Genomic DNA, 15,159 nt, shown 5'->3' with positions numbered 1-15,159 from the left:
GGGACTCGGCACCCTCTTAAAGGAACCCACGTGGTGCCCTCCGGTGCTGATCGCGTTCTTAGGGCTTTCTATAGTAGCCGGAGCCAGTCTCAGTTAAGGAAAGTCCTGGTGTTGAAAGTCAAGAAGTTACTTGGAATGTTAGTAGGCTGCCAGAGGACCTTTCCCGCCGTTTCCTTTTTGCCCTCCCTCCCCCACCCCCATCCTTTCTGCAAAGCTGTAAAGAGCCTTTAAATAGCTATCTAACAGCCTGAGGCAGAAACTCTAGGCGTCCTCCACACTACTCCTTCCTTAAGACTGAGTGAGTTCCGGTATTGTAACTCTTTCCAAACTGCAGTTCAAGGAAACAGCCTTGGCAGCCTTACTGCTCCTCCCGCTCCTTGCTTCTGTCCAGGAAAATGCTTCCCAGATCTTGGCATCTAGCTCAGTTAGAGTCATATACAAATGCAAGGGGGTGGGGTGGAGGCGGGACTTTTTAGACATCATAAATGTGTGTGTCTAGATTTCACCACCAAACTCTTAAGTGATGGTATCAGGATGTTTGGTGAAGAAGACCAAACCAACAGATGACCCGGAAACCTGAAAATGCATAAAAGAACTTTTTTTCTTCACCTCCATCCATTGAAATTATTGTAGAATTGAACTGCCACCTAGACAGAGGGGAATCCATAAAACTAATTCCTCTTGAATGTTCAGCGCATGCTCACAGAAGGCTGGTCTTGGAAGTGAAAACAGACCCTCGCCGTCAAGGAACTCAGAAGGGGAAGGGAGCAAGAATGTCAGATGTTTCAGTCATTATGAAGTGGTTCTTGGGTGGTACCCTCTGAACAAAACAACACTCTTCTTGCCTTGGAGAGGTTTTCATTCTTGTGTGGGTTGGGGTAAAAACAACAGAGATAAATAATAGATTAACAAGGGTGCTGGTTAGTTTCTTTGTCAACATGGCACAAACTAGGCTGACCTGGGCAGTTGAGGAATTACATCCATCGGGTATCTGGGTCCATCTATAGAACATTTTTCTGGTTAATGACTTATGTACAAGAGCCTACCCATTATGGGTGGAGTCACCGAAGGCAGGGGGTGCTAGGTTTTGGAACAAAGCAGCCAGAACAAGCCACAGAATGCATGCCAATAGGCAATTCGCCTCAGTGTTCTTTCTCCTCTTCGGTTCCTGCCTCCAGATTCCTGTCCTGAGTTTCTGCCCTGACTTCTCCCAGTGATAGACTCCTACCTGGAAGCATATAATGAAAGAAACTCCTTTCTCAAACCATTTTCTGTTGGCCATTATTCTATGACAGCAACAGAAAAGCACATTAGAACAAGACAGACACAGCTTCTCTTCAAGAAATAATTCATTTCAAAACTACCTTCTGAATGGTTCCTAGTATTAGCATCTGCTTTTTGGAACTTAGGAAGAAAGTAAAGTATTCAAGCATGTTGAATATTGCATCCTTTTTGGAAAGTTCACTATATGTGTTTGTTATTTATGCATCTGCAAAATTTAAATGCACAGCGTTATTCTTATTGATTCTATTAAGGTTATATAAACAGAGCTTACTGGCAGCCCACGGGCAGGTGCAAAGGTTTCAGAATACAGCAGAAAATGGCGGGTGAACTGTGGAAACCAAGCCACCTGAGGAACACTGTTAGGGCAGAGAGGAGTTGGAGAAACAGTGATGGAGCAGATACGCACAGTATTCTTACAGTAAAAATCAATTACTTTAATGGGAAATGTAAACATCCTGATTTTTCAATAATGTATCTTAAATTTACATAAAAACTTCAGGATTCTCATATGTCATTAAGGTTTATGATTGTTGTTTGTTTTGGCATTTTGAGATACAGGTCTCATTTTGTAGTTCAGGCTGGCCTGGAACTGAGGCTTATTATTAATTATGAAAGTTTGACCTTAGTTTTGGCTTGTCCCATTAGCTCTTATAAGTTGAACTAATTCATTTATCTTAATGTATGTTCTGTCACATGGATTATTACTTCATCTCTCTGTACTGTTCAGGCTGTTTCCTCCGTGTCTGCCTGGAGATCCGCCCTCTTCTTTCCAGTGTGTGCTCTCGCTCTCTCTCTCTCTCTCTCTCTCTCTCTCTCTCTCTCTCTCTTTCTCTCTTTCTCTCTCTCTGTCTCCCCAGAAGTCCCACCCATGTCCTGCCTAGCTACTGGCCATTCAACTTTTATTGCAGCAATTACAGCAATACATTTTCACACAGTGTAAAAATATCCCACGTTTTCCCTTTTATCTAAGTAAAAAGGAGAATAATTAACATAAGAATTTCATTCACAATGTACAGTCCATTTATATTTGGCAAATTGAGAAAAACGACTCTATTATCTACCTTATCTTGGTGAGTCCAAAGTGTTGTACCTAATTCACTATCATAACTTATATTCCAACTCAAAACTACCTTTTTAGACCTCAAAACATTTTCCTAGATAAATAATTTAAGTTTTTATGTCTCTCAACCTTATATACTTCATACCTCCTTTTGTGAGTTTCTTTTCAGAATTTGGTAGCAAGGAAAACTGTAACTATCTAGTCTTCAACCCCATCAAAGACCCAAAAAGGATGTAATATTACCTGAGTAAACAGGAAGTGCAGAGCAAACAGATTCCAAAACTATAGAAATGACAGAAACGGCTGGCTGCCTGGAGTGTTACCCAAGGTTCCTCTGCAACATTTGATGCATCTATCTTTGGCCTGCATGCCTAGAATACCTGACAGACTTCTGTGAAGCAGGAATTTTGAATTCCTACATTGTCTTGACAAAATTTGGCAGTTACCTCTTGTGTGCTGCTCATCTGATTTGGACAGCATACTATCAGCAATTGAGGCAAGAGCAGTTTCTTGCCCAGTGGCTAACTTCTACACAAAGAAAGCAAATTCCATATGGAGGTGCTTCAATACCCATCATTCTTTTACGAAGTAATTTGGTACTGCCAGGAGCATATGTGTCTCACTGTCATGAAAAGCCTTAGGTTATTCAAACACCTTAATTGCTGTATTCTGTAGAGCTCTGAAGTGTTTGAAGACCACCCATTTATCTAAAATATGTCTGTTTGACCTTGAACACATCTCTAACTTTCCAAATATTATTGCCCTTATATAGTAACCACAGCATACTAAACATGTAATACTCAACTGTTATCACTTAGGCTTCTAGTAAACAGCAGGATAACAGTTAGGTTAGGTGGAAGTCAAAAGGTACAGGTTGTTTCAGGAAGATGGTTTAGCAAGTAAGGGTGCCTGCCAGCAAGCCTGACTACTTGAGTTCACAAGACTCCAGGACCCACATGGTAGAAGGACAGAACAGACTTCAGATGCTGGAAACTTGTCCTCTAACCTCCATATATGCACTATGGCTCATGCACACAGGTACCCATACACAGACATGCACACAAAATAATAAAACAAAAAAAAATGTTACAGACTTTAGGTGTATGTATGTCAGTGTCTCTAATCTCCGTCTTTCAGGTTATTGTTCAGCTACTTAAATACTTCACTTTTTTACAAAATATAATAATATTAATTTTTATCTTGTAAGTATAGTTTTGACTACATTTATGTCTACACCATGTGCTTGCAGTGTCCTCAGTGGCCAGACAAGGGCATTGGACCCCTGGGACTGACTTTATGATGCTTCTGAGCCACTATGCAGATGCTAGGAATTGAATCCAGGTCTTCTGGAAGAACAACTAGTGTTCTTAACTGCTAAACTATCTCTTTACCTCCAGTGTGGATGCTTTTGACATCTTACTCTCATTTGACAATCTTCAAGAGACTGTACCAGTTAGGGTCACAGCAGGAAATAGACAACACATCAAAGGGACCAGTTGACTGGAGCTTAGAGAAGGGGACTATTTCACAGGTGTAGGCAGAGAAATCACCAAGGGAACGTGAGACATAACAGAGTCCACTACCATGGAAATCGCTGATGCTACTCACTTGAACAAGGAGAGGAATAATTGTACAACCCAATGAGACCCAAATTGTTAGGAAGGTACGGTCTCCATCAATCTCCGTCTTATCCTGAGTCTTCACTTTTCACTATATGAATTATCAGGTACTCTCAGTAAGCAGATCAGGTCTCCATCCTCCCTTTATTATACCCGTGATTGTCAATATAGAATAGGAGAAAGATTGCTGTGACATCCTGAGCAGAGTCTCAATATGTCTGTTGCCTCTCCACCTGAATTTCTGAAATCATCATGAGAATGTGTCCATTGCAGGGTGATACCTGCAGCAAAGCCAAGTTCCAAACTGAAGCTATTTCAGTCAGGAGATTCTTAGTCATCTGAGTGAGCCAGATGGATCAGCAGAGCCTGTTAGCCAACCTTGGCTGAGCTCAGAAACGCAAGCAGTAAACCTATTGAAGTTGCCTGTTTTGCAACGTGTTGATAATAGGTAATGGATTAGTTTTATCTAAGTTAATATTAGTAGCCACCTCATCTGTTATCCATCCCATGGTCCCTCTACTCTCTTTCAGTGGCACAAAATTCTTTACCTGAAGAGATGGTTCAAACCTTTGTTTCTATGGACTCCAGGCCTTCGGTGGTCCTGATGTTAGTGGGTGGAGCTTCCGTAGATTGCTGCCACAGATCACAGGACTCCTGAGTGAACCTTCTGGTCGCAAACATAGTCTTTTGTCCCTGTTGTGTAACAGAAAGTCCTTTCCTATGGTGATTTCAAACACTCACTCCCTCTTCTAATGGTTTATTTAGAAGCTTCGCCTGACTATTGGAAGTTTCAGTTTATTTACTGGAATAACTAAGTTACTGTGTTCCCCAGTGATTTTTTTTTCCTTTAGGAAATTAAGATCTCCAAGTTTTCTAAGCCAAAACTTCAGAGTTTAGTAAGTGGAAACATTTCTGTAGTCGTAAGTTAGATGTCACAGCAAGTGGAACATGATCACTGCTGCTTCCTGAGTAAATGGTGGATGCTAAGGCAGTAGGTAGTGACCGACCCTGTTTAAGTTATTTCTAGATCATTGGGACAACTCACCAACCAACAGAATGTTCTTCCAAGTAGAACTGGAACTAAGCCTTAGGCTGCTCTTTCTCAGTTTTTACTACTATATGAGTTTTTTTTTTCTTGCTACTGTGACAAAAAGCCCAACAAAAGCCACTAAAGGGAGGAGAGGTTTATTTGGGATTAGAGTTCAAAGGTGCCGTCCGTCATAATGAGGAAGTCAGAAAGTAGGTGGCGGTCAGAAAGCACAGAGAGATAAACTCCCAAACTTAGCTTGCTTTTTCTTTTTCTTTGGTTCAGGTCCAGAGAGGGATTTCCAACCCCAATCACCTTAATGAAGAAAGTCTTGCACAGGCATGCCCAGGAGCTGACCTAATCTAATGAGCCTTCAAAGGCATACCCAGAGAGTCTAGAACTTGTCAAGTTGAATCAATATTAGTCAACACACTGGTTTTTAGGTCAGCGGCTGTTGTTACTGTAGGGATAGAAAAGGCACTGCAGCTTCTATTTGTGTGGACCATTGCTATTCTTCTGTGCTAAAAAAACAAATTTTGCAGTCAGGGGAAATATGTATGGGAGACCACACTGAAGACAACGTGTCTGTGGGGGCTGCTTGTAGGACCATAATGGTTTCTCTGAAGCTACTCTTATAAGAAAAGTAGACACATACATATTACCCATACATATTAGCACTGTTTTAAGGACCTGCCACTGCTCCTCCCCAAAGAAAGCTACTCAGTGCAACCCAAGGAAAGGATTCAGGGGTGACTCCAGGAAACAATGCTACATTAAAGTTGAAAGCTAGTTTTTATTGAGGGCAAACTGGTGAAAAGCATATAAGAGTTGTTGAAAAAACCCATGTTTTTGAGTTTTAAGTCCATGTGTATGTTATTTTCCCACCATAATTCACATGCTGTAATTGGATGCATTGAGCAGGTCCAGATGAAGAAGAATAATCAACTCCAGGAAGGGTTGCTTTACCCTCTGAAAAGGAAAGCATTGTCTCAGGAAAGGCCCTTGGAGGACTTTTGACTGCACCTATCCACTACAAATATAAACACTATTAGTACTCAGCCTGTGCCCACTCAAGAGGTACAGCCACATATGTTTCCACTCATTGGCCTGACTCTCAGTTCTCCAGGACGGCTGCTTCCAAGTCCCTCATTTGACTCCACCTTTGGCCACTTTCTGAAAGTCAGAGTAAAAATGTCATTCAGGCCTGAAGTCCTCCAGCATAAAGCAGATGGATAACTGAGCTCTACCTCCTGAACAATGCCCAGTGGTAGATTTCCCTTCATTCTATCAAAATTAGCATGAAACAGGATGATCATGCAATCATTGTCCATACCCAACTGACGCTGCTGTAGTGTGTGCCTACTTGAAAACTCTGCCATGTGAATCTTTCCTCCATTGAATTACTTAAAGGGCATCTCTATGATGCCTCAGATGTGAGTGATGGGAGGGATAACATATCAGTAGGAGCAAGTGTTTGGAGAATTTAGGCTGCATTCATATGTGGTGTGGGTTCTACAGTTGGCTACAGAAGGTGTTTCTCAGCCTTCCTGGTGCTAGGATTTTTTTTTATACAGTTCCTCATGTTGTTACTGTTCCCCAACAATAAAATTATCTTTGTTGCTACTTTTTAACTGTTATTTTGATAGTAGTATAAATCATAATATAAATATATGTTTTTTTCCAATGGTCTTAGGCAAATCTTGTGAAAGAGTCATTGGACAGGTTGAGAATCGCTGGAAGAGAACCTTACAGCATTTTGGTACAACACGAACAGTATAGGTTGGTGGGTCAGATAAGCTGATAATAAGCAATACAGTACTGCAATCACTCCTTCTTCTATGGCCAAGAATTCTGGCTCTAACAAGGCCAACAGCAAAGGAGGATCGTGTGTGTGTGTGTGTGTGTGTGTGTGTGTGTGTGTGTGTGTGTGTATTGGTTTTGTTGTATGGGATTTGTTTGTTTGCTGTTGCTTTTAACTTGAGAGAATTCCCCTGCCTCTGTCTCCCTATATTGAGATTAAAAGCATGCACCACTGTGTTCAGCTATTTTGTTTGTTTATTTTTTGTTTGTTTTGAGATGTATCTCACTATGTTACCTAGACCGGTATCAAGCTTATGTATTCAAGTTACCGTCTTACCTCAGTTTTCCACAAAGCTAATGCTACAAGTACCCATGAAGAAAACCTGACTAGCAGCTGCATTTATTAAAAAGTGTTATGAATAAGACATGGTTTATCTGACTTCTGTTATATTTTTTTAAAAAATCACAATGTGATTCTTTGAATGTGTACATAATTCTAACACCATTTAGTAAGTCAGAATGCCAAATATCAGGACAGTAGTACCAGTAGTACTTGGCTCTACAGCTAAGTCTTTTCCTATACCAGGCCCCTTTCAACACTGCCAGTCTAAATGCTGTGTGGCAAATGGGTTTTATGAAATATATAGAATCAGAAGTGGTTTTGGATTTTGAATTTAAAATTTGTTGCTGTATTTGTCTGCTTAATGATACTACAACAAAAATTACTGCAGGCAGCTAACTTATCAAAAGAACAAGATTTATTTAACTCAGTTTTTGGGGATCAAAGTCTAAACATGGGTGACTCCCCAACCACCGCCACTTTGCCTCAGCAGAGGGCAGCAGATGGCACCACGCAAGAGCAGGAATGTACATAGGAACAAGGTGTTATGACTCAGACAGGAGCAGAAAGAGAAAGAGGATCAAGTAGTAGACTTTATGTTTGTCTAGTACTACTCTCAAGAGAACTCAAAGGGTTGCCCAAGGACTGTCTCACATTCCCAGTGACCCCAGAGATTTCTCCTGAAGCTTTACCACTTCGCACAGTGCCAACGCTTTCACCACAGTGTCCCTGGCAGGACGAGGACATTCCTATCATACCCAAACATCTGAGCTATTTTAGCGATGAAATCCAAGTGTAAACATGAAATTCATGTTTTGGTTTTTTTTTTTCAGTGTCCATGGAGACCAGAAGCATCAGATCCCCTGGAAACAGTGTTATAGGCAATTATGAGCTGCTTGATGTGGCTACTGGGAATGAAATGTGGGTCTTCAGAAAGAACAAATGCACTGGTAACAACCCTGAAATTCAAGTGTTTTTATATAACAGGCACAGCAAATCAGGAGTATCTCACTGACTAACATGGAACAGTGTTAAGAGTGTGTAACAATCTCCACTCTCATCTCAGATACATCCTCCCCTCAGCCCTCTCTTCTTTAGATATGATATGGTAGACATATGCAGCATCAGCATGGGGCCATGTGTGTAGGTATGCATGTGAGCAAATGTGTGTGTGTGTGTGTGTGTGTGTGTGTGTGTTTGGTGATGCTTATTTATATGCATGTGGGTGTGGGTGTACTTTTCCATATGTGTACATATGGAGACCAGAGGTCAGCATCACATATCTCCCCCTAATTGATTTCTATCACACTTTTTTCCATAAGAATTAATTGATTTTTATTGAACTCTACATTTTTCTCTGCTCCCCTCCATGCCTCTCTCCTCCCCTCCCCTTCAATCCTCTCCCAAGGTCCCCATAATCCCAATTTACACAGGAGATCTTGCCTTTTTCTACTTCCCATGTAGATTAGATCTATGTATGTCTCTCTTAGGGTCCTCATTGTCGTCTAGGTTCTCTGGGAATGTGATTTGTGGGCTGATTTTCTTTGCTTTATGTTTAAAAACCACTTATGAGTGAGTACATGTGATACTTGTCTTTCTGTGTCTGGGTTACCTCATTGAAAATGATGCTTTCTAGCTCCATCCATTTGCCTGCAAATTTCAATATGTCATCATTTTTTTTCTGCTGTGTAGTATTCATTGTGTAAATATACCACATTTTCCTTATCCAATCTTCAGTCGAGGGGCAGTTAGGTTGTTTCCAGGTTCCAGCTGATGTAGGTGTGTCTTCTATCTATCTCATGATTTCAGTGGTTAATTAATAAAGAAACCGCTTGGCTTAATAGGTTAGAACATAGGTGGGTGGAGTAGACAGAACAGGAAGAAGGAAGTGAGGAAGATGGCTCAGACAATTGCCCCGCCTCTCCTCTCTGGGACAGACTGCCGTGCCTCTCCTCAGGGAGAGAGACGCGATGAAGCTCCAGCCCAAGATGGATGTACGCTAGAATCTTCCCGGTAAGGCACCACTTCGTGGTGCTACACAGATTGTTAGATATGGGTTAATCAAGATGTGAGTAAGAGGCTGGAACTAATGGGCCAGGCAGTGTTTAAATGAATGCAGTTTGTGTGTTGTTATTTCGGGGCATAAGCTAGCCAGGTGGCTGGGAGCCGGGTGGGAATGCAGCCCGCAGCTCCTTACTACATCCAGCTATGATGAACAAAGCTGCTATGAACATAGTTGAGCACATATCCTTGTGGCATGATTGAGCATTCTTTGGATATATACCCAAAAGAGGTATTACAGGGTCTTGAGGAAAGCTGTTTCCTAATTTTCTGAGATATCTCCACACTGATGTCCAAAGTGGCTGTACCAACTTGCATTCCCACCAGCAATGCAGAAGTGTTCCCTTTTCCACAACCTCTCCAGCATAAGTTGTCATCAGTGTTTTTGATCTTGGCCATTCTTACAGGTGTAAGATGAAATCTCAGAGCTGTTTTGATTGCATTTCTCTGATGACTAAGGATGTTGAGCATTTCCTTAAGGGTCTTTCAGCCATTTTAGATTCCTCTGTTGAGAGTTCTCTGTTTAGGTCTGTACTCCATTTTTTATTGGATTATTTCTTCTTTTGATGACCAATTTCTTGAGTTCTTTATATATATTGGAGATCAGACCTCTGTCTGATGTAGGGTTAGTGAAGATCTTTTCCCATTCTGTAGGCTGTCATTTTGTCTTGTTGACCATGTCCTTTGCTTTACAGAAGCTTTTCAGTTTCAGGAGGTCCCATTTATTAATTGTTTCTCTCAGTGTCTGTGCTACTGGGGTTATATTTAGGAAGTGGTCTCCTGTGCCAATGCTTTCAAGTGTACTTCCACTTTCTCTTCTATAAGGTTCATTGTGGCTGGCTTTATATTGAGGTCTTTGATCCATCTTGACTTGAGTTTTGTGCATGGTGATAGATATGGATCTATTTGCATTCTTCTACATGTTGTTATCCAGTGATGCCAGCACCATTTGTTAAATATGCTTTCTTTTCTCCATTTGACTTTTTTTGAGACAAGTTGAACCTGGAACTCACCAATTTAGCAAGCTTAGCTGGGCATTGAGTCCTTTGGATCCACCTGTCTCCCTGCCTCCTACCACTGGGGTTAAAGGTAGGTGTCCTGACATTTTATGTGAGTGTTGGGTATCTTAGTTCATGCTTGCCTAATAAACATACTACCCATTGAGCCATCTCTCCAACTCTAAAGTTGACCTTCATTGATTTCCTCAATGTGCATTTCTGACCTCTGGCTCCTATCCATGTTTGGTGAACAGAGGGTACCAGTTGGAGAATTTGAGATTGGCATCATTCCCTTGGTTCTCCATCATGAACTCACAGATTGGATATACTCCATTGCTGAATGCCATAATGGTGCCTGACTTGTAGCCATGATCTTGCTTTCTAGGTATTCTTAACTACCTACCTTTTTATCTATTCAAGACTGTTTTAGTTTGTGTGAGCTGCTATAACAAAATGCCACCATCAGGGGTTAGTCGACAGAGATTCATCACTGCAGTCCTGAAGCGACTCTGAAATCCAAGGGTTGTGGGGCCTTGCTCCTCTTTTGGAGACTCTGGGTCAGATATGTTACACTCTTCCTGTCTTTTGCTTCTTGCCAAGGTGTTTGATGTCCCTTGTCATATAGCTAGCTATATCACACCAATTTCTGTGAGCATTTATGTTCTCTATGTATACTTCTATAGTCTATTTTCTGTTCTTACACTTTCATGCTGCCAGGTATACTGAATTAGGGCTCACCTAACAAGGTGTGGCCTTAGTTTAATTTAATCACATCTACAAAGGCCTTATTCCCAAATATATCCACATTCTGAGATCCAAGAAGGATAATTACCTTAGGAGTATTTGACTTAGAACAAGGTCTGCAGGTATTAATTTTGGATTCTACACCTTTTTGGTGCTATATACAATTCTTTTGTTAAACCACACTAATTATACAATTTGATTATTCCAGCTGCTTCTGTCCAGAACTGCTAGAGGACTATTAAGCTTATTAAGGTCACAAGTTTCCAAGGGAGGGAAGCAGTTAAACTGTCCGTCCCATCTGTAACACCAAGGACCGTGACAATTACCAGCATGGCAAGATATGAATAAAAGTGCAGTAAGTGACACTCACGTGTCAGTGGCAACCAATAGTTGTGTAATTGGCATTAAAACCCAGTCAAAAGGAAGGAATTCATGTCTGGTACTGGGAACTTAGCCAGCTTCCCAGGGCTAGTGAAGTCACAGACCTTAGAACATAATCTACTATGGCTAAATCAGTATAGTTTCTTGCTACATTCTAAATTTTATCCTTACTACATAAGTATAGCTGCCGTACCTCATAAAGAAGCCTCTATTTACAGCAAATGAGAACCATCATAGAAAACCACATCTGAACATAATGCAGAGTGTTGCAAGGAGAGCCAGACTGCTTGTTCGTCCCGGCCGCCCGGCTAGTTTAGCCCCAAAATAACCACACATAAACTGTATTAATTAAAATACTGCTTGGTCCATTAGCTCTAGTTTCTTACTGACTAATTCTTACATCTTAATTTAACCAATTTCTATTAATTTGTGCATCGCCATGTGGCAGTGGCATACTGGGTAAAATTCCCAGCGCCTGTCCCCAGCAGACCCATGGTATCTCTCTACTCCACCCTTGCTTTCTCCCAGCATTCAGTTCTGTCTTCCCTGGCCACAAAAGTTCTGCCCTATCAACAGGCCCAAAGCAGTTTCTTTATTCATTTATGGTATTTAAGCATAAAGAGGGAAATCTCACATCAGCAGAGATCAGCTAGCTGATCATGAGGAGACCAGCTTCAGTGGATACATCCACATCATAGTTCCTTAATCCATGGCTTGGGGAACATCACAGAAATGTGGGTTGAAAGGCTTGTAAGAGCCAGGGTCCCAGAAGTCTTGTATGAAACAGTCTGTCCTAGAAATGACTACAGAAACAAGACTGGAACAATGCCAACGGGAGCAAACATGTTAACACAGAAGAGGGAAATTTCACAAGGTTCCACCCCTACACAGAACTGCAGGGAGCTAATGACGGCTGAAGTTCCTCTTGGATTGCTGTGACCCGTAGTCACTCTTGCAGGGTGTGTCTGGAAGGGACTTGACTTGCTCCCAGCCAAGAAACCTCACATATGGTGAAACCAACACACAAACTCACAATTGGAAAATGTGCAGAGGGGGAGAGATGTTGGAATAGCCGAGTCCTTAATGGGAGGTCTTGATCAAACCCCTTCCCTCTGGGCTCATGAAGAGGATGCAGAAAGATTGTAAGCGCCAGAGGGGGTGGATGACGCCAAGAAAACAATGCCTTCGAGACACAGCAGGACTGACACACAGAGATTGCGGCAGAATAAACAGGGCCTGCGCAGGTTCAAGTTTGAGAGGAACCCAGTGCCTAGAAGGGGAAGAGGGCTCAAGCTTCCATCCCTATCCAGAAGCCTCTCTCCAGCTGATATCATCTGCAAAGGAAAAATTAGTTTTCCCCAATGGGTCTCATTGACCATAGTAACCACACTTAATGGAGGTCCTTTGCCCAACAATAAATGGTCAACACAAAATTAGTTTAATGGTTATTTTTTTGTAGACTTTTGTCCCATATCAATTTGTTTTGGGTATTTTTTTTGTCTTAATGGTCTTTTACTCATATATTAAGGTGTCTGATTTTGTATTTTTATATCTCTCACTCTCTGTGTGTGTGCGCATATATTTCTTGTGATTTCATCTCATTATTTTTTATTCTGTTTGGTTTACTTTTTGTTTGCCTTTTACTTGTTTTCAGAGAGAAAAAGACAGCATGGAGTTGGGAGGTGAGGAGGTAGGAGGATCTGAGAGGAATGGGTAATGGGTGAACCACGGTCTGAATATATTGTATGAAAGGGTGTTTTCAATTAAAAAAAGAAAGTAAAAAAAGCAGAAACAGCAATTTAATAATTAGAAATTTATTTAGATGTGTAAACAAAACATTTATTTGTCCAATTTTGAAGACTTCACACCATCCCATCACTCTACAATAAAAATCACATAGGCCACAAATAATAAAAGTTCCCTCTAAATGGTGTCGTCCAAATGCTGCTGTCTCCCACATATAAGTATTGAAACTAACTGTTCATAAATACAGCGGCCTTTAAGAAGTGGCTAGATCATGAGCGGCCTCTCATGTTAAATGGAGTCAGTGCCTTTATGGGATTTTTTAAGGCACATTTATGCCTTCTGTGAGGGTACAGAACAAAGGCACCAAACATTTTTATTTTATTTATTTATTCATTTATTTTTATGTTTATATGTGTAGGTGTCTACAGAAGCCAAAAGAGAAAGTCTAATCCCCTGGAACTAGAGTCACCAGTGATTGTGAACCACATGACATGGCTGCTGGTAAGTGACCTCAGGGCCTCTGCAAGAGCAGAAAGAGCGATTAACCACCGTGCCATTTCTCCAACCCTGAAAGACATCATTTGGATCTTAGAACAAGCCATCCTCAGACACCGAATTTGCCAGAGCCTTGTTCCTGCGTTGCAAGAATGTGTGTGATACACTGCTTTTGTTCAGTTTGTTGTTCGGGGTCTGAGTTTGGGTTTTTATTGCTGTGAAGAGACACCGTGACCACAGTAACTCTTATATAGGAAACCATTTCATTGAGGGGACTCACTTAAATGAGTTTCAGAGGTTCAGTCACTCATCATTCTGGCAGAGACCATGGTGGCGTGCAGGCAGAGGTGGTGCTGGAACTGAGACTGCTACATCTTGCAGGCAACAGGAAATCCACTGACTGTCACACTAAGAGAAAGTTGAGAAAAAGACCTAAAAAAGACCTGCCCCATAATGACACACTTCCAAGAGAAAGTGTGTTGCAGATTAAAGATGTTCCCTTAAGCCTCAAGGTCTGGATTAAAGGCATACATCACCCAGACTCCTCTAGCAAAGTGACACTTTCTCCACCAAGGTCACACCTCTTAATTGTGCCATTCCCTAGGAGCTTATGGGGGCCAAATACACACAAACTACTCTACTGAGTCTAAGGTACTTCACTATAGTAGCAAAGATGGGCTAAGAAACAGAAATAATATTTCTTATATCACTGCTTAAGAATTCATCTGAGCCCTGTTGCACCAGAGGCCAGCCTGGTGTGGAGACTCCCCTTCTATAAGAGACCTCTCAGACTAGAAGAAGTTCAGGTAAGCTGTCCTCCCCTCAAACTACCCCACTATCTCACTATTTTGGCATCCCCCTCCCACTGTACCCCTGGTCCTTTCCCCATCTCCAACTGGTGTGGAGACTCTCCACTCTACGAGAGAGCAAGCAGACTAGCAGTTCAGATAGCCTGCCTGCTGGTCAAACTCTCCCACTTGCTCAATATCTCAACACCCACCCACACTGTCACCTGTCCTATGCCCTCCTTCTTGCCTTTCCCCAGACTCCAACTGGGACAGAGACTCCCACACTACCAGAGACCAAACAGACTGAAAGAAGCCCAGGTCACATAGATCAGAAGACCAGAAAGGAAACAGAAACCTAGGAACAAAGCACCCATCCAATAAAGACAAATTGAGAAATCAATACCTAGACTTTTAATTACTCTCAACCCAGATGTCTAGAAGTCAGTGTAAGAACACAAGAAACGACATATGTCAATATGTCACCATCAGAACCCAGTTTTCCTACTATAAGCCCTGAATATTCCAACACAACAACAAAATAACAGGAATTAACAATCATTGATCATTACTATCTTTCAATATCAGTGGACACAATTCTACAATTAAAAAGACAAAGGCTAACAGAATGGATGCAAAAACAGGATTCATCCTTCTGTTACATACAAGAACCACACTTCAGCATAAAAGGCAAGCATTACCTCAAAACAAAGGGTTAGTAAAAAGGTTTTCCAAACAAATGTACCCAAGAAGCAAACTGGTATAGTAATTTGAGTATCTATACTCAAATAAACTTCCAACCAAAACTAATCAAAATGG

At 41.4% G+C, this 15,159-nt stretch overlaps 1 long non-coding RNA gene across 1 annotated transcript; it reads left to right on the top strand.

Annotated features, from left to right (window-relative positions):
* Positions 1-9,085: 9,085 nt before the first annotated feature.
* On the top strand, positions 9,086-14,735 carry LOC119826524. The gene is made up of 3 exons (XR_005287441.1): positions 9,086-9,143; positions 10,188-10,280; positions 13,479-14,735. It is a non-coding gene; the product is annotated as an uncharacterized LOC119826524 (long non-coding RNA).
* The last annotated feature ends 424 nt before the right edge of the window (positions 14,736-15,159 follow it).

This window comes from Arvicola amphibius, chromosome 11 (assembly GCF_903992535.2).
Source record: "Arvicola amphibius chromosome 11, mArvAmp1.2, whole genome shotgun sequence".
Taxonomy (NCBI): domain Eukaryota; kingdom Metazoa; phylum Chordata; class Mammalia; order Rodentia; family Cricetidae; genus Arvicola; species Arvicola amphibius.
Note: the sequence above shows the minus strand (reverse complement) of the source record. Positions and strands in the feature narration are given on the sequence as shown.